At 49.9% G+C, this 19083-nt stretch overlaps 1 protein-coding gene across 1 annotated transcript in view; it reads right to left on the bottom strand.

The window, feature by feature from the left end:
• KCNH5 (potassium voltage-gated channel subfamily H member 5) overlaps positions 1-19083 on the bottom strand; it is a 199795-nt gene that overhangs the window by 84141 nt on the left and 96571 nt on the right. The gene's annotated exons all lie outside the window — the stretch shown is intronic.

The following is a 19083-nucleotide window of genomic DNA, read 5'->3' as shown; positions in this document are numbered from 1 at the left end:
GACATCCAAATCTGCTAACTGGGAAGTGTATTTAATAGATTGAATCTTCCCCTAGTATCATTAGTGCATATGTTTGCATCATTAAAGTACAGCAGGAGATTTTTCATCAAACGTAATAAATTATAAGCAACACTTTAACAGCCTTTGGCTTCCTCCAAGGACAGATCCAAAATGCACACGTATTATTAACTTCTACATTATCCTTAGTATTATCTATAGTACCTGTGGCAACTTGGGTAATTGCATTACTTCAAGTGGTTTTCCTACATAATAAGCAAAAGCCAGGAAGAGACTGAATCCATGTGGGTTGCAAGACACCCTGTAGACTTGGAATAAAAGTATTAAAAAACAATCTATCTTTGGTGTGCTAGTCTAGGGCAGATAAATATTAACTCTGATCAAGTAAAATTGCGGCTGATTAATATTCAGGTTATGCAACGGTTCACAAAATTATGCCATTTTAATTGTTTTACCTGCTAAAAGCGCTAAAGATGTGCGGCTATTCGCTGGCCAAAGCGGCTGAATTAAGAGAATGCCTGCTGGCTGCCTGAAAATAATTATTTTCTAAACGGATTTATTTCTCAATCCACAAGCCCTTCCTTCTTTGATCATAAAGCAAAAGGAGGAAAAAAATGCAGATGTCCACTTTACACTGTTTAAGGTAGGTGGGGGAAGCACATAAGTGGGGGAAGCAGAATCCTATCTTGACTGGAAGGATGCAAACCTGAGACTCCCCACACGTGTGGTGTATTCAAGGATTATTTATTTTGTTTTTTCTTGTTTTTTTCCAAACAGTTTTCCTCCATAGGGGTCTGCATCAATCAAAAATCAACCTGATCATGCTGGATCCTAGCCTCCTTCTCGCAGTTGCAAACCATAAGGTCCAATGGGGCAAAAGCCCTAGGCGCAAGACGCTAGGGCCCCACGGAAGCCTCTCTGAGGCTCCCAGCGGGGGTGGAAGCTGTGCTTCTGAAAAACTGGAAGCACAGTTTAAAGCATCTGGGAACCTCAGAGAGAATTCCCCGATGTGGGTGGAGGTCGTGCGAGGTTCCATGAGCCTCAGGTGTGTGTGGGGGGGGGGTGAATTTTTGCACAGGGGGATGGCGATAGTCCTGGGGGGGTGCCATCATGGACCTTCACCCCTGGCACAGGGCTGGGGAGGTCTGCTGCTGCGTTCTCAGGCAGCACAGAGCAGATTCAGGCTGCTCTGTTCTACTTGGATCTGCACCACTTCTTTAGGTCTGTGTAGATCCATTGGGGCCAAAAGCTTCCCCTTTTCTCGGGCCAAGCCTCAGCTAGCCCCAAACTCGCGCTGGATACAGCACCAGTGCAAGATAGGATTGAGCTGCCCATGAGAATTTCCATGTAGTTCATCAGCTATGCGTGATTATACGTGCTGCAGAAATATGAAGATCTAAAGGTTGCAAACATCACTATGGCCCTTTGTGAGGGTGTCACTTTGTGTGGCAAAAGACACTCCCAGCTTCAGACCCCAGTCTGGCAAACAGAACACCCCTGCTAATATACAAGGTGGCTGCCCATGGTTTAAAAGGAAAGGCAAGCAACGTCACAAAGCTGCCTCGTGCTGCGCCAAACCATTCAAACTATCTGCTTGAATTAAACTCAGGTAATTAGCATTATATAACTGTCTCGTGTGCAAAATGTACAAAGCATTTGCTTCACTGGAGCACCTTGGATGTCTCCAACCCTGCTCCTTGCTGAGTTTGAAACTTTGCATTGCAATGAGATAGTAACAAACAGGCACAGTCCTATCTTGCACTGGAACAGGCAGGCCGGCGGGCCTGTATCCAGTGCAAGACTGGGGCCAGAAGCCAGAGGTAAGGGTAAACTCTTCCCCTTACCCCTAGGTAGGCCCCAATAGGTCAACCTGGACCTGCGCCACCTCAGGAGGTGGCACAAGTCTGAGGAGAATGGAGTGGCTTCAAGCCACTCCGCGTTGCTCGGGGAACGGGGTTGGGATCCGGCATAACAGCCGCGACCCAGGCCCACCTCCCGCTCCCCGCCCACTCCTGGGACTGCCCTCTACTCACCCTCCCCTGCCCCAGAATGCCTCCCTCCCTCCCGCTTCCTCCCAGACCCCTGCGTAGGCCAAGCTTGGCCGATGCAAGCCTCCCTCCCCAAGTCAGCACAGAGGCTGGATGCAACCTCCGTGGGCCAGCACGCATCCCTGTGCAGGCCAGTTGACTCCCAAGGAGGCGCAAACATGCTTTATGGCATGTTTGTGACCATCCTGGGCCAGCGCAAGGGACTTTGGCGGGCCCAGGGCACAGTTAGGATTATGCCCAATGTATAAGAAGCGCAAGTCCAAGCATGACATATCGGTGACTTTTCCAAAAAAATTACCCCAAACAGCATACATGATTTGAAACACCTAATAAAAAATTGAGAAAAGCACACTGTGTGAAAAAGATATTGGAGAAAAGCTGCGGTCTGTTCAGTATTACACGTGTTTTTTGCTGATTCATGTACACTCAAAAGTCAGGCGTGTCAAACGCTCTGACGCTGACTTGAGTCTGAGGCCAGTGACTCAGCACTCATCCCCAAGTATGCAAACTGGAGCCCGCCTGTGTCTGGGTGTGCTTGCTTACTTTTTTTTCAACCTGAAAGACCTTGTGGGGCCATCATTCAGACCGGATGAGCAGCAGGGAAGTTCCAGCCAGGAGGCAGGAAAGGGTTAATGTTTTGGTTTTGCACTGAGCAGGAGGCAGGGGGGACATGGGAGTGGAACCGATGATCATTGCATGAAGGTTTTTACCCTGGACGAGTGAGGGGAGAAGGTGGGAAGAGGCAGTTCCTAGCCATCCAAGAAAAATGGTATGGCTCCAGCAGGCTGGAGGTTGAATGACTGGTCACAAAGGGACTACTTCTGAGTAGAGCTGCAAGGGATTGGGTCGTACTGGTAAGCCTCCCAGCTGCTTCGTGTGACCCTCTTCTCTCTTTCTGCTTCTGTCCCCACTCTCAGGCGGTTCATCCACCCTCTCCCCCCTTGTTTACAGATGGGATGGTGTCACCTAGGCCCAGCCCAGGCGGCCAGGAATTCCCCAGGAGCAGGGGTCTCCTCAGGGGTAGGAGCCTCCTCAGGAGCAAGACCTAAGCACTGTCAGGACTGGGGTCCCAGGCAAGACGCCTCCCTGGGAGTAGGGCCTAGTGCCTCCTGGGAGCAGCCAGCAGCCACGTGGGATAAAGGGGTGGGGCTGGCCCAGCCCGAGGCTGGCTTCATAAGGAGGCTGGGCAGCCTAGAGAGAGGTCACTCCTCTCTAGTTGGGAGCAGGGTCGAAGGGAAGGCCAGAGGGGGCAGCCACCCTGGCCTTATCCAGATGATCCAGGCCCCGAAGGGAACTTTGCTTACCTCGGCCCTGGAGAGAGGGGCCGGGGGCTGGGAACTCCCTGATCCTAGACCCGCCCGGGCCCCGGGCGTGACAGCAGGAGAGGCGAGGTTGCAGAACCAAGGACCCGGTACCAGCTACCTCCATTGGAGGCCAACTGATCGAGGGGCAAGCCCAGAGGTACCAGGGGCCCTCCTGAGGACAGCTGAGCTGACCCCAGACAGCAGCACTGCAGCCCTCGGGAACCCATACCCCTGGCCGACAGGCACCAGCTGGAGAGCTCTGCCTGAAGCCCCAAGGGGTCGGGAAGGAGCGGGGAACGAGCCTATCGTGCACCGATGCCACAAGTCTGTGTAAGGCAACGGGGCCTCTGACGTAACAGGCCCCATGAATGTCAAGCGGTTGACGCAAGTAAACCATCTGTGTCTGCCTCTCGTCCTTCTTTCCGTCGCCGACCAACTCTCATTGACAGGGTAAGCCCCCCGCGCTCGGTCGCACCCCAAGGGGCGGGGCCTCCGCCCGCCATGGACATTACAGATGGGGACATCAGGAGAGTGTTTAAAGATAACTCCAACACACACATACACCCAGAGCACACAGGCAGCAGCTCTGTGTTTGTTTCCCGCCCCCCCGTGGAGCCGTGGTTGACTTTTTTTATGGAAAAGACTCAGGATTCGAGTCTTTTAGAGTCTCCAAAACTCTGTGGGCAACTTGGAAAGCCCAACTGTTAGGACTTGTTTTTGAGTTGAGTTAAAGGGGGTGGAGACTTATGATTCGACTTGAGTGAAGCTGCCCTGGATTTGCTCATCTCTGGTATTTCAGAACCTTGTGGAATGTGACAGAGACTAGGAGATAGGGCTGGGTCAAGGGAAGGCGCAAAGCTGATTTCACACCCAGCTGGAAGGGGGTTGGACCCGAAACCAAATGAGACCAGGCTTTTCATCTCGGTACCCAAATGATCATGGTCTGTGAGGGACGAATTCGCAGGGATTGTCAGTTGTGGGGCTCTGAAGCAGACCATAGTGGACATTTCCTTTGCTGGGCGTAACGATATTTGGAGTACGGTAGGCATGAACATAATTAAGGAGCAAAGTTAAAGGGATCCTCAAGAGCAGAAATGGGCTCCCTACTGTTTCAAAGCACCACACCCCGGGGATTTGGCCTGGAGCTCCATCCTTTTCTGCTTGCCGGGCAAATACTGAGAAAAACAGACAACTATTGATAAAAGCAATCACAAAGTAATTACTTGACTAGAGGTCCAGAACACCTGGGAGCTCCCAACCCTAAACTGGTAACTTTAATAAAACTGAAGGGGACATATCAATTTGTCTGTGCACTCCAAGGAGATTTTAATGGATTTGCCAGGGGGAAAAAAAAATGGTTTTTTCCACTGCTGTGTGAACCGCAGAACAGAGTCACTTTTCCCTGCAGGAATGAGGTGGATGGGAACTGCATAAAGCAGGCAGCCTTTGACTTCAAGCACAGTAATCATGGCTTGCAGTAAAATTGGCGAGGGAAATTCCTGGGTTTTGGTGCATGATGTTTAACTGGACCATAAAGAAGCAACAGATGAAAAGGAAACCAAGGCAAAATTAGGAGCAAAATTAGGCCTTCAGAAAGCAGAAAGGTCGACTATTATTTATTTTTGATATTGGCAGAATCCTAAAGAACATAAGAAGAGCCCCACTGCATCAGGCCAAAGGCCCATCTAGTTCAGCTTCTGGTATCTCACAGTGGCCCACCGAATGCTTCAAGACAAGACACAGCCTGCATCCTAGTGCCCTCCCTTGTATCCGGCAATCTGAGTTAGCCTACCTCTGTAACCAGGAGCTTGCACAGACCTACCATGACTTGTAACCCAGGATGAACTTTTCCTCCAGAAATTTGTCCAATCTCCTCTTAAAGGCATCTAGGCAAGATGGTTGGTAACCTTCAGTCTCGAAAGACTATGGTATAAGCCTACAGCACCCGTTATTCCCAGGCGGTCTCCCATCCAAGTACTAACCAGGCCTGACCCTGCTTAGCTTCCAAGATCAGACAAGATCAGGCAAGATGCCATCACTACTACCTGTGGCAATCACAGACTGATTACACACAGGGTAAAGAAATAACATGCTGGGTAAAGAAATAATCCTCCTTAAAGAAAGAAATCCTCCTAGGGAAAGTGTTGAAATGTCTCATGTAGGTTGACTACATGAAATATAAATGGATGCCATGGAAGCCAGTCAGGTTGTGCATTCATTTGGGAAGTAATTAAAAACATGACATGAATAGGGTGCACTCAACAATGTTAATTCGCTCTGAAATGAATGCCAAGAACTCAGAGTGCGTATCCTTTTTGTACCCTATTTGTTACTCATTCCAGGAGCCTAACTCTCCCCGGTAGCAGAGATCATGCCACATTTTGTGTGTTCTGGGAAATACAGCAGTCATAAACTGAAGCTGCCTTCCTTTTTTTTGTGGGGGCTGCCCATTTTTTCCCCAGAACGTGACAGCAGTCTGAGGACAAATTGAAGCTGCCAGGAGGCACTGCTGAAATGAGCCAGACTGCAAGGAAAACGATTAAAAGGAAGCCCAGAAAGAAAAATGCATGAGAGTCACAAAAATGAATAAAAAAGCCACAAAAATCAACGTTAGTTGAATGAATAACCGAGTGAGTAAGATTTTTAATAATGAAAACAAGTGGAATGATGACACACCACATAAAAATGATTGAGCATCCCTAGAGTTCAAGGGAGTGACAAGCTAAGTAGACATGTGCTTTCCAGATGCGGGGGGTGGGGGCTGGATTTCTGTCATGTGAGGACTCTGGAAATTATGCTCCATCTGTCAATTAATTGACTGCACAATTATATGCATACCACTCAAAATTACTCAGAATATTAGTCATCTTGGCCAGATACCATCACCACATCCAGTGGCGAGGAGTCCCACAGATTAATTACACACTTGGTAATGAAATATTTCCTTTTGTCTGTCCTAACTCTCCCAACACTCAATTTTAGTGCATGTCCCCTGGTTCTGGTGTTGTGCGAGAGGGAAAAGAACATTCCTCCATCCACACAAAGTGTCTCTTTAGATGGGCTTTGAGGTGGGGTTGCGGCGGGGTTGAGACAGGGTGTGTGTCTGTATTGCTCACTTCCAGGTGTATAGAATTGTGCTGCATAATTCAGAACACAATTCAAACCTGATTTTTCACCAGCACACTGGCCAAGGGTGTACCAAACCATGTTTGTGGCACCTGGAGAGTAAGTAGCAGAAAGGCCTGCACTGTCTCACCACCATGACATCCACAAAGATGACCACCCATGGAAGTAAGAGTCACACCAGGTGGCAGAAGGGTGGTGGAAGGGTGGATCAGAGGTGAAGAAGGGGCGATTCTGGGGGGGGGAGGGCAGAATGGGTGACTGATTGGGCCCAGTTGGGGGTGGGATCAGTACAGCAGGCCATTGCTAAGAACATAAGAACAGCCCCACTGGATCAGGCCATAGGCCCATCTAGTCCAGCTTCCTGTGTCTCACAGCGGCCCACCAAATACCCCAGGAGCACACCAGATAACAAGAGACCTCATCCTGGTGCCCTCCCATCCTCCCTGTATCCTATCCTCCCTCCCAAGCCTGACTACACAAGCAGCCTACACTGGGCTGCTCGGATGTGTACCAGCTAAAGAACTGGTGCAGATCCAAGTCACCCCATTAGGCAGCCTGGGGTATTACTCAAGGTAAGGGGACAAATATCCCTAATGAGCATGGGATACAATGGAGGCCACGTGGCCCCAATGCACCAGTGCAAGTTAGGATTGGGCTGCCAGATACTAAACTGACTTAGAGCCCAATCCTATCCTCCACCATTTTCCACCCTGCAGCTGTACTGACAGAACGTGAGCTGCCTGCAATGGTGGAAAGGGTGACCAGACAGTTTGGAGCATGTAAGTAAAAGTATTTTGTTCTTACCTCTCCATAGGCTGCTTGGTCATCAATGGGTCCACACTGGCTCAGTTTCGGACCTACCATTAGGCCCGATGGGGCAAATGCCCTAGGTGTGAGCCTCTAGGACCCCACGGAAGCCTCTCTGAGGCTCCCAATGGAGTTGGAAACTGTGGTTTTCAGGGAACCTCAGAAAGGCTTCTCCAATGCAGCCCTGGGTTGCGTGAGGCTCCATGAGCCTCAGGTGAGTGGAGAGGGTGGATTTTCACATCATCATCATCAACTTTATTTATACCCCGCCCTTCTCCTTACAGGGACCCAGGGTGGCTTACAACATGCTAAAAACAGATTAAAACATAATTTAACAAACAGATAAAAACATATTAAAAACACATTAACAAATACCATAAAACAGTAGTCAGATGAAAAGAGCATAAAGCAGCAGATCGTAGAGGAATCAGGCCTGTAAAAATACTAAAAGATGTAAAAAGTTGTTTAAAAGGCCATGAACTCAGAAGGCTGGTTTAAACAGAAGGGTCTTCAGTCCTCGCCGAAAAGTCTCAACAGAAGGAGCCATTCTCAAGTCAAGGGGAAGGGAGTTCCATAGCGTTGGTGCCACTACTGAGAAGGCCCTATTTCTTGCTGCCGCCCCACGTACCTCCTTAGGTGGTGGCACTTGTAAAAAGGCCTTCTCTGATGACCTGGAGGATTGGTGACATTCTGTGGGGAGGGGGGTGCCATCATGGACCTTTGTCCCAGGCCCAGGGCTGGGGAGGTCCACCGCTGCACCAGCTCCGTAGGCCCACACCAGCTATTTTGCTGGTGTAAGTCTGAGGAAAATCTGGGGGATGTCACACTGGAAAAACTGAGATAGGATCCCAGCACTTGCTATTGTCACCACTAGGATCCACCCCAACCCACCCTTGCTATCCTCACTCTCTATAGTGTCCTCCTATGACCATCCTACTATGAATTCCTGCTTCTAAGTACCTCTGTGAATGGGAGAGTCCATGACTCGTTTAGGCTCAGGGAAACCTCACCTGGCCCAGACTAGGGAAGGACTGATAGATTGAGAGCTCTTTCTCATAAGAACATAAGAACAGCCCCACTGGATCAGGCCATAGGCCCATCTAGTCCAGCTTCCTGTATCTCACAGCGGCCCACCAAATGCCCCAGGGAGCACACCAGGCAACAAGAGACCTGCAAGGCTTCCTGGGAATTGTAGTTAAGAACATAAGAACAGCCCCACTGGATCAGGCCATAGGCCCATCTAGTCCAACTTCCTGTATCTCACAGCAGCCCACCAAATGCCCCAGGGAGCACACCAGATAACAAGAGACCTGCAAGGCTTCCTGGGAATTGTAGTTAAGAACATAAGAACAGCCCCACTGGATCAGGCCATAGGCCCATCTAGTCCAACTTCCTGTATCTCACAGCGGCCCACCAAATGCCCCAGGGAGCACACCAGATAAAAAGAGACCTCATCCTGGTGCCCTCCCTTGCATCTGGCCATAAGAATTCTCGATTCTTTGGGTGGCAGTACATTCTCCGTTGGTGGAGTGATTTGTCTGGTCAATTCCTATAACGGACGAGACTCCGGTAAACCCAGCATGTGCAGGACTGGGACTGGCTGTGCCCTGGGATTAGAATGACAGAGGGCTAGGCAGGACATCATGCTGTCTTGAAATAGGACAACCCACTCCCCTCCCCCCCCCCCCAATTTTCATTGCCCAGTTGCAGGTGGCAAAAATGAAGGCAGGGGGAATTCAGCAATTTTCAGGGATGTGAGTGAACGTTCTTTCCAACAACTACTGAATGGCAGTTCCCATTACCCACCCACCCACCCCCCCGAATGCCCCATGATGCTCAGGAAATGAGTGCCCCAAAAATGATGCCATGGCAATAGGTAGCATTGTTCCTGCAATATTCTAAGGAGAGAAAAAAAGGCTGCTGTCAGCTGCCAGGAGGCTACCAATAAGTTTTTCCCTCACCCCAGAAAATGCAAAGATCAGACAAAAATGCATCAGTTTTGTCTTTCAGTCAGCTGCAGTCCCCTCATGATTTGAGATGAAAGCTCTCACTGCAGACTTTCCAGCTCAGCCTTAGTTGAAGGGATTGCTTTCCAAGTATATACTAAATGCAGTGAATATTGAGCATATTCATTGCACAGTAACAATGCTTCTTCTATCGGTTTTATGATTCCATTGATTTTCTTCTTCTTCACAGAATCATAGAGTTAGAAAGGAACTAAAAGATCATCAACTCCCTACCGATACAGACTACATAAGAAAAACCCTACTGGATCCATCTAGTCCAGCTTCCTGTATCTCACAGTGGCCCACCAAATGCTTCAGGGAGCATGCAAGACAAAAAGATACCTGCATCCTGGTGCCCTCCCTTGCACTGGGTATTCTGAGGTAGCCTACTTCTAAAACCAGGAAGTTGCACATACCCATCATGGCTTGTAACCTGTGATGGACTTCAAGAAATCTGTTCAATCCCCTTTCAAAGGCTTCTAGGCAAGGTGCCATCACCACATCCTGTGGCAAGGGGTTTCACAGACTAGCTACACACTGGGTTAAAACGGTATTTTCTTTTGTCCATTCTAACTCTTCCAACACTCAATTTTAGCAGATGTGTTCTGGTGTTGTGTGAGAGGAAAAAGAACATCCCTCTATCCACTCTATCCATCCCCTGCATAATTTTGTACATCTCCATCATGTCCCCCCTCAGTTGTCTACAATATCCCCAACAGATGGCTCGGTTTAAAGACCTCCAGTGATGGAGAGTCTACCATGTTCCAAGCAAACTGTTTGACTGCCAGGCAGTTCATACCATCATAACATTTCTTCATAAGTTCTTCATAACATTTAATCAAAATCTCTTGTTGTAATTTAAACTCATTTGTCCTGGTTCTATCCTCCAGAGCAATTGAGAGCAAATCCATTCTGTCTTCCACATGACAGCCCCTCAGATATTTAAAGATAGATATCAAGTTCCCTCTTAATAGTCTCTTCTTCAAATGAAACATGCCCAACTCTTTCCATCTGTCCTCAAAGGACATGGCTTCCAGTCCCATCCATCACCATCCTAGCTGCCCTCCTCTGGTCACACTCCAGTTTGACATTTACCGGCGCCCTCCCCCCCCCCCCAATAAATGCACCAGACTGCGGCTTGGATTTAAAACTGGGCCACTTTACTGATTGTTCAATTACAGCAGGATGACTGGGGTACTTGGTTAAACTCCCAGTCCTAAGTCGTGCGGGGTTGTTAATAGGGGGAAATGAACCTAGCTGTCTACCTCCCCCAAGGTCAAAGGGAGAAACCATCCGACTCGAGGCTGTCACCAGACCTGCGGCCTAGGACAACCTGTCAGTGTCGCCCAAATGGTTAAAACAGCAGGACTGGTGGCCCACAGGTCAAGCCTTGCCAGGCGTGCCAGTCAGTCAAAGGGGATTGCCAGCCAGCCTCTTCGAGCCGGGAAAGCATCATGTGAGCAGTACTAGTTCACCCCTTGCCCTTGCTGTCTTAGACAGACACTGGGGTGTGGCTACCTACCCTGACCCCGCACGCTTCACGCCACAAGGACAGCCTACTGCTTGTCCTTCTTATCCCCACTAAAAATGAATTGCTTCAAACCCTGCTGTAAATCAGTCAAAAAGATGTCGTAGCCCTGCGGGGACAGATGAACCCCATCGCTGTGGAAAGGGTGGGGCTGGTTCATACAATATTGGGATGGGGGATGATGGACCCGCCCATGGCCACAACGACCCTCCCCAGGTAATCACTGACTTGATGCCTGGCCACGTCGACGCGGTGGAGCGCCCCTCCAAACCCTCCTGGGGAGAAGATTGGACCATAGGATCGAGATCCCAGGGAACCAATTGCAGATGGTGAGAAAATCCTTACGGGCCTGCAGCCTCAAGGACAGGGTCGTCCTCTGACAGAGGTCATTTTCTCCCAGATGATTACCTGGGGTGGCAGATGGGTAGCAACATATTCGAATATCATGGACAGGAATTGCCGCAAGCGCATGCCTCTTAGGGCCAGTCATGCTATGTAGGTGTGACCAGCCAACCCCAGCTGCGACCTGAAGCTGGTGGATATCGCATGCTTCCTGGCCCCAAAAATGATAGAGTGCCCGATGACTAAAGTCTGAATGAGCTGTGGCCACCATGGACCTGTCAAGGCCAAAAGAACAGTAAGGGACAGGAAGCGGTGCCTTTGTAGGTAACTAACAACTCTTAAACATGACCACTTGGTACAAACATGGCGAATGCCCAAAGAGCTCCACGGGGGTCCCCTTCAGCTCGCATCGCTAGCCTGGGAACTGAATGGCCCAACATCCCCTAAGGACACACAAGGAAGTCACCGGATTCCCATAAACGAAGCCACAAGGCCCAAAGGCAGATGCCTCAGAGAAACCCCCTTAGGGGGAAGGGGGAGTCTCCCCTAAAAACTGGCCCAAAGGCTACGACAAAATCGGAGGAGACTCCCAACGCTGGAGTGCTCATAGCCCATGAGAGGGCGCATGCCATGCAACTTACCTCAGATAATACTGATAGACGCCGGAACGCCACCTGCCAATCCTCTGAATGGCCGGAATGGGCCGGCCTAATTGTGCAGACGCTGAGGTGGCGCCAATGCGGAATGAGTGGAGCCCATATTCCTCGGGTTGTAACCCCATCTGCTCCACGGCCCACTTAAACAACTGTTTAAACTGGTAGAGCATAAGCGGAGTTAGAGCCCCATGTTTGAAAAGACACCCAGGACCAGGGGCTGCCCTTGCCCGGCATACTGACGAGGCATGAACACGGCACAGTCGCTGATTAGAAGACCTGTGGAGAAGCACAATGTGGCCCCTACCTAATTAATCATTCTTGGAGAATCTAAGCCGCAGGCGGACCGGATCGCCCAAGATCTCACAGTCATCCCACTGCATGGTTCTTTCGCCAGGGGCCCCTTTCGATTGTGCCAGAAGCTCACCTGCCCTAAATGCCCCAAAGAGAAAGACGAGGGAAACAGTGCAAAAAAGGCAAATCTCAAACTGAGAAAAGCACAAAGGCCAAATCCGATATAGAGCCCCTGCAGGAGGGTGAATGTGATGGGCCTGCAATGGTCAGGCAGCGGAGGGGTGTCTTTTTTAAAACCCTCCAGCATCTTACGAACTCTAAAATCAGCAGCTGGATCCTTAGTTCCCGTGGCTTTGGCACTGAAGGAAATGGCAGCTAAGTAGACAGACATGGACCGGACCAGTATATCACGGTCCCAAAGGGCCAACAGGAAACGCATCACCGCCTTGGGCGGGGAGGATGTGGAAAGGGCACAGTCTGCCTCTGTACAAAAGGGGGTGAACTCCCGTATTTTATTGCAATAACTGGCCCGGCTGGAAGGAGCTAGAGATGCCCAAATGGCCCCTTGGGTTCAGACAAACCAAGGTTCCACAACCAGCTGGGGATTTGGTCTGGGTCCTGCGCTGCCTCTGGGGCCAACAGCCAAAAACGCTCCCCCTGTAAACAAGGGAGAGCATCGGCGATACCATTGTCGAGGCCTGGAACATGTCTGGCTGGGAATATGGCGTTAATTGAAAGGCACTGTTTCATGAAGACCCGGACTAGGCGCATGACCCTGGCTGATTTAGATGTCTGTTGGTTGACGATGTGCACCACGGCGAGATTATCGCACCAGAATAACATGGCGGAATCTTGAAATATGTCTGCCCATATGAAAACTGCCACAACTATCGGGAATAATTCTAAAAAAGTTAAATCTTTGGTGATACCTGCTGACACCCAGGAAGGTGGCCAGGCAGTGGAACACCAACAACCCCTGAAATAAAGGCCAAAACCAAAACCCCTGGCGGTATCCGAATGAATCTACAGTTCTGCTTCCAGCAACTTCTGGCTTCTCCAAAAGGAGAGACCGTTGAAATTTAGCATGAAATTGGACCACATATCCATGTCGGCATGCATGGGTTCTGTAACCTGGGTTCTGTGGTGCGGCTGCTTTAAGCCACTTGTGGCATTGCACAGGCGCCAGAGAAAGGGGCGATAACACGGCAGGCAAAATTTAAATGACCAGTTAGTACCTGGAGGTCCCGCAACGTGATCTTGCGTGCCGCACGAGCAGCACTTAGCAGTTCGCGGAGCTCAACAAGTTTGGCGAGTGGAAGACGGCTCTGCTGTAATACAGAGTTGAGTTCTACCCCCAAAAAGGTGAGGCACTTGGCGGGGCCTTCGAATTGCTTGTGTGCTAAGGGGACACCGAGTTTGCTGCAGAGCTCGACAAAAGTAGCCAAGGCCTCTGAACATATTTTGGTTCCCGTTGGGCCTATAAACAAAAAGTCATCGAGATAGTGGGCGGAGTAAACTGGGCGAGCCCTGTCATGGACCGCCCACTCTAGGAAGGAACTAAAATTTTCAAAGGTGGCACAGGATACCAAACAGCCCATGGGCAGCGCCTTATCAACATAGTAAGCCCCTTCAAAATAGAAACCCAACTGGCAGAAATTGTTGGGGTGGACTGGCAGTAGGCAAAAAGCCGATTGGATGTCAGCCTTGCCCATGAGAGCGGAGGGACCACAGTCACAGACCAAAGCCACAGCCTGATAGAGAGAGGTGTATCTGACAGAGCAAAGGTCATGCAGGATCCTGTCATTTATGGACTGGCCTTTGGGGTGTGACAAGTGGTGTATTAACCAAAATTCACCCGGGACTTTTTTGGGGATGAGGCCCAAAGGGAAAACTTGCAATTGGGAAGAGGGCTCAACAAACGGACCGGCCATTCGGCCAGCCTCGACTTCTTCGGCAATATTTTTTTTCACCACCTCCTCCATACCACAAACTAAGCAAAGGTTCTTGGCCCAGGAGGGTTGGGAAGGAGGGGGTGCCGGAATCCGAAAACCACTGGAATAACCTACCCAAAGGTATTTGACCTTCGGCTGGTTGGGATACTGGCTGAGTAACCGGCCGAGGAATGGAAGCCTAATGGGGGTTGGGCCCTTTGGAAGGGACAGCAGATGGGGCACCGCCTTTCAGCCCGCCCCCAGGTTGCCCTCGAAATTGGGACCTGGCCCATCCCAGCTTGGGGCAACTGAACACCGCATGTTTGGCCCCGCATTGCACGCAGATGTGTGAAAAGGGGCAGTTGAACCGACTACAAGGTCCAATGGCATTAAATTCATGAAAGTTGCACCGGTATTGAACCCCTTGAGCACCCGGAGGTGCTCTGCCTTGTTTGCTCCTGTTTCTGGTGATCAGGTGACCGCTGTCCGAGCGGTCGCCAATCATCGGTTTTGAAGGAATAACTAGCTGCGCCCACAATTCCCATTGCAGCACGCGCCAATCAAGGGCGGAATCATGGGAGGACCTCATGTGAAAGTGAGGTCCTCCCATAAGAACACCAAGCAGGGCCAGAATAATCATGAAAAGCCCTATGGACGATGTCCAAATATTTAAAGAGGGAAGGAGCCTTGTTAGGGTACAGTTGGAGGACTACTGAGGCATAAATTATAAAACCATTGAGCCAGTTCGTCCAATTTTTATCGATTTTCCTACACTTTACTAGCTCCTGGTCCCTAAGGGGTTCTCCCAGCCTTGGGGCGAGTTCAGGCTCCACCTGTAAAAGGCTGAAGATGTCCACAAATCCTCCTCGCCAAATTCACTCCTTCACCAATAGAGTAAGTGGCCGCCTAAAGATAGAGCGATGTTCCCATATGAAATTCTGGGGCGATCACTAGGTTCTATCAGAAAACCGGGGGGGGGGGGAGGAATTGGTGGCCCTGTGAGGATATTGGTTGGCCCTGGGCAAGAGGAAGTGCTTGACCTGGAGTAGTAGGGGCACTAAAAGGCCCACTAGCACTACCGGTAGGCTGGGTTGCTGGTCCAGTGAAACCAAAGTGTCCCAGAGGCCAGGGGTAGCCCAGGCCACCATACGGCAATGCCGCATGTGGAGGCCACCCTAATCCACCGAATTGATAACTCATGGCTAGCGAATTGGGGTATTCAGGGATTATGCCCTCGTCACCCCAAAACGGTGTAATTGGGTCGTGATCAGGCCCTTCTATCTCACCTGCACGCCCCCTGTCCGCCGTGGCCTTGTCCTGTGAAGGTTTAACGAGATCAGGCGCCCCTTGGACTCCTCATCCGATAACCTCTTGGCGGCAGGGACTTTGCCTTTCTTATTGGAAGGCAGAAATATGTTAAGTCGGGTACCATGGCCTGGGCGGTTAAATTTGCGTTGGGCTCCCCCGGTGCCAGATGCTCCTCCCCCATCGCCCCATCGCCCATATGCATTGCCTTCTCTTTTTGCCGTGCTTCCAGGCGCACCACTAATGCCTTAAGCTCACCCAGGTCCCTGCCTTCCTCAGAGGACGATGAAGACTCAGCCGGTTTGGGAACAGGGCGCTTAGGTGCCTTGAGGGCACTTAGGCATGATGGGTAGCTGCACTCAGCTAATTAACTATTACCCCTTTGTACTTATTCCAGTCTCTCTTAATGTTATTGTTATTCAAAAAAATTTTTTAAACTTCGAGAACCCTTACTGAGGCCCCACCCTAATAGCAATAACCTGTTAATTCCCCCAACTGTGCCCTGTCTCCCCTTATATTCAATATTCCATGTAATTGCTATTATTATTATTATTATTTTTTCTTTTTTGGAGGGGGGGCACTTGCTGGGGGCTCAAGCGGGGTGGGGTGCAGAATTGCCCTCCCCAGGCAGCAAGCCCTTAGTACTGGCAAGCTTGTGATGACGCCACAAAATGGCGGATGGGCGAGACAAGATGGCGCCCATGCCTTTTATCCCCTGCCCCAGGCGGGAAAAGGGGGCTGGAGGCGCCCCACCAAGTCTGCGGGTAGCCGTGGGACAGGGGTGTCTGCCCAAACCCAAAGGCGGGGGCTGGCTTGAAGCCCCGAGCTGAGCCCCGAGGAGCATGGGGAAAAGCCCCTGAGGGGTGCACGCGGCTTCCCTGCTGGACTGGGGCAACCGCCCAACTCCAGCCTGATTGTCTTGCCTCCAGCCACAGGAGGGCCAATGCGGAGCAAGCCCCAGCCTGTCTGCATCAGGCGGGGGCTGTAGCCATTAGCGCTGAAAGCTCTAACGGTCATGTCTCACTTAAACAGTGGCGCCCAGAATGGACGCAGTATCCCAGGTGGGGTCTGTCTAAAGGGCACCATTCAGTGGCATCTGCCTGGAATGACTCTGAAAGGGAGGGGGAGGGTCCCTTTCATGCTGCGGTGAGGCTCCCTGCGAAACTTAGTGCTTTGCACCACCTTTTGCTATGCTACTAGCACCAAGTCTTCTTCAACTCAGTTGTTAAGAGAAGAATTACACTTGTGTACCAAAGCCCAGCACCTTCATTTGCTAAAGAAAAACACCATCAAGAGCAGGATTTTGAGTGGACAAGTATTGGGGGATGGGGGGGTTCAATGCTTAACCCTTTCTCTGCCTGCTGGTCCTCTGCTTCAAACTGCATCCTACATCTGTTTTCCCCGCCCTCTTAAGCCTTTTCCCACCTGCCATTTCCTTTCTCCAAACCGATCACTAACATCCCCCTTCTGAAACAAATGACCTTCCCCTCTGCATGGAAACAAAGATCGTTCTCAGCAGAACCACAAAACAAATGAGCTTTAAAGAAACAGCCTGTGCGTGGAACGGCGTGGTCCATATCTGCCTTGCTTTCTTTATTAAATGAAGGAATAAGCCTTGGTTTCTGCAGCTGAATTCAAAAGGCAATGAAGCGAGGACAACACTACATGTCTCACTTCTTTTTGACTTTGCCTTTTTGCAACTTGCTAAGAAGCTTAATGCAAAAGGAAAAAAAAATCAAAGAAGCCTTTTAAGAATGAGCATTAAAAATTGAAAACACGTTCCAAATTAAGGCACCTGTAAATTATGTAATCTCCTTTCTTTCATCTGTACAACATCCTGAGGAGGGGGTGCCTGTGCTTTCTGTGGGGCTGGACACAATGTGTGCATAGTGACGCATTAAGAACTGACCGCATCTGGCCTGGCCTGGCCTGGTATCTGGTATGTTGGCATCTGGTGATGGCATCTGGCCTGGATGCCTTTAAAAAGGGATTGGACAAATTTCTGGAGGAAAAGTCCATCACAGGTGCAACTTCCTGATTTTAGAAGTAGGCTACCTCAGAATATTAGGTGCAAGGGAGGGCACCAGGATTCAGGTCTCTAGTTGTCTTGTATGCATACTTCCTGAAGTACCTGGTGGGCCACTGTGACATACAGGAGGCTGGACTAAATGGGCCTTTGACCTGATCCAGCGGGGCTTTTCTTATGTTCTTGCACAAGCAATATTTAAATAAGTGGGAATTAACACGAGCACGTTTCGGTGCTGCCTGCCTCCTGTTTATAGCTGCTCTTGCTTTCATCATGGTGTTCAAGGCAGCAGACATGGGCTTTGTAGGTGGTCTAAAAGCCAGGAACTGTTCAGCCCCATCTTGAACCATGAGCACTCAGACCATGCTTTGGGGTCATTCTGCTCCCTGGGATTTACACAGGAAAGACCTTCATTTGCTAAAGAGTCAATTGAGCTCTTTGCCGTTACCAACAATTTCAAGACTTAATTTGCTCAGTGAGCTTTAATAAGTATCTCATCTACACAGAATGATAAAATTGTTCCTGGTCTGTAACAATTCCGATTACCTGGAGGGGGGGGAGTCATTAATTTAATTGATCTCTGTGTGGGAAAGGAAACTTTAAACACACAAAATTAGTATGCCAGCAACGTTTCTGTCTGACATGCTAGTTTTCTAATGTTTTTAAATGAAGGTGCATCTGGTCATACAACATTCCTCCCCGCCCCATCGCTCTTTCAGTTGAAGTTGACAACTGTACAGCCCATTTCATTTTACTGAACTGCATGACCCAGGATAAAACAGCTTAATATGTGTGAGAGATTCCACTTTTGAATTCTCTGCCATGCAAAACCTCTCCTTGCAGGTAGAAAACTAGCACAATGGGGATAAAGTATCTAGGCCAATCCTTCAGCTGCTCTGTTGGTTTTCTAATTTGAAGGAGTTTTGAATGTGGGGCAATAGTAAAAAAATTCCCCTGGGGGCTGGGGATAAGAATAGGCCTTCGGTTTGGCTGTACTTGTCGTAAGAGGCGACTGAACAGCCACCGGGTAGATGGGACTCGTTAGCCTGGGAAGGCAGCTCATCTGAGAGAAGGAAAACTCTGATCCCAAACCTCCACTGCCTTGTGGCTACATCCAGTTGTGGAAAAGGCTTCAGGAGTCAACCTCGAGGCAAAATCCGGAGCCGGAGTCCCTGAGGCAGTTCATGGCTGAACACAGTCACGTTCTGGCAACTCCTGCGACGCCGCTGGAACCAACCGTATTGGCCTCTGCCTTTCCATTGGACCATTTCAGCGACGTGGAGAGGGGGGATTTGCTGCATGGGTAACAGTCTATCATCCATATCTACTTTACCCAGGCTTCGCGCATTGGAGAGGACACTCTGTTCCAGAGCCACCATTCAGAGCGTGACACCATGGTCTTCCGAGACTGAAGGATGCCAACATGAGTAAAAAAATATTATTTCCTGCAGTCTGAACTTGTGCAATCTATTCAGGGCCAGCTTCATGTCTGAGCAGACTCTTGACAAGGTGCCACCCATTGCCCCACCCCCCAATACTTCAGCTGGCAACCAATGGATGTGGCAAGGGGTCATCTGGTGGAAATGGGCCACTAACAATGTCCAATAACAATAGAGAGTCAGGATGGAGAGGTTTGGGATTTGGACTCAGACTTAGAAGATTCAGGTTAAAATCCCCTCTCCGTCATGAAGCTTC

The sequence above is a fragment of the Tiliqua scincoides genome, chromosome 1, assembly GCF_035046505.1.
Source record: "Tiliqua scincoides isolate rTilSci1 chromosome 1, rTilSci1.hap2, whole genome shotgun sequence".
Classification (NCBI taxonomy): domain Eukaryota; kingdom Metazoa; phylum Chordata; class Lepidosauria; order Squamata; family Scincidae; genus Tiliqua; species Tiliqua scincoides.
Note: the sequence above shows the minus strand (reverse complement) of the source record. Positions and strands in the feature narration are given on the sequence as shown.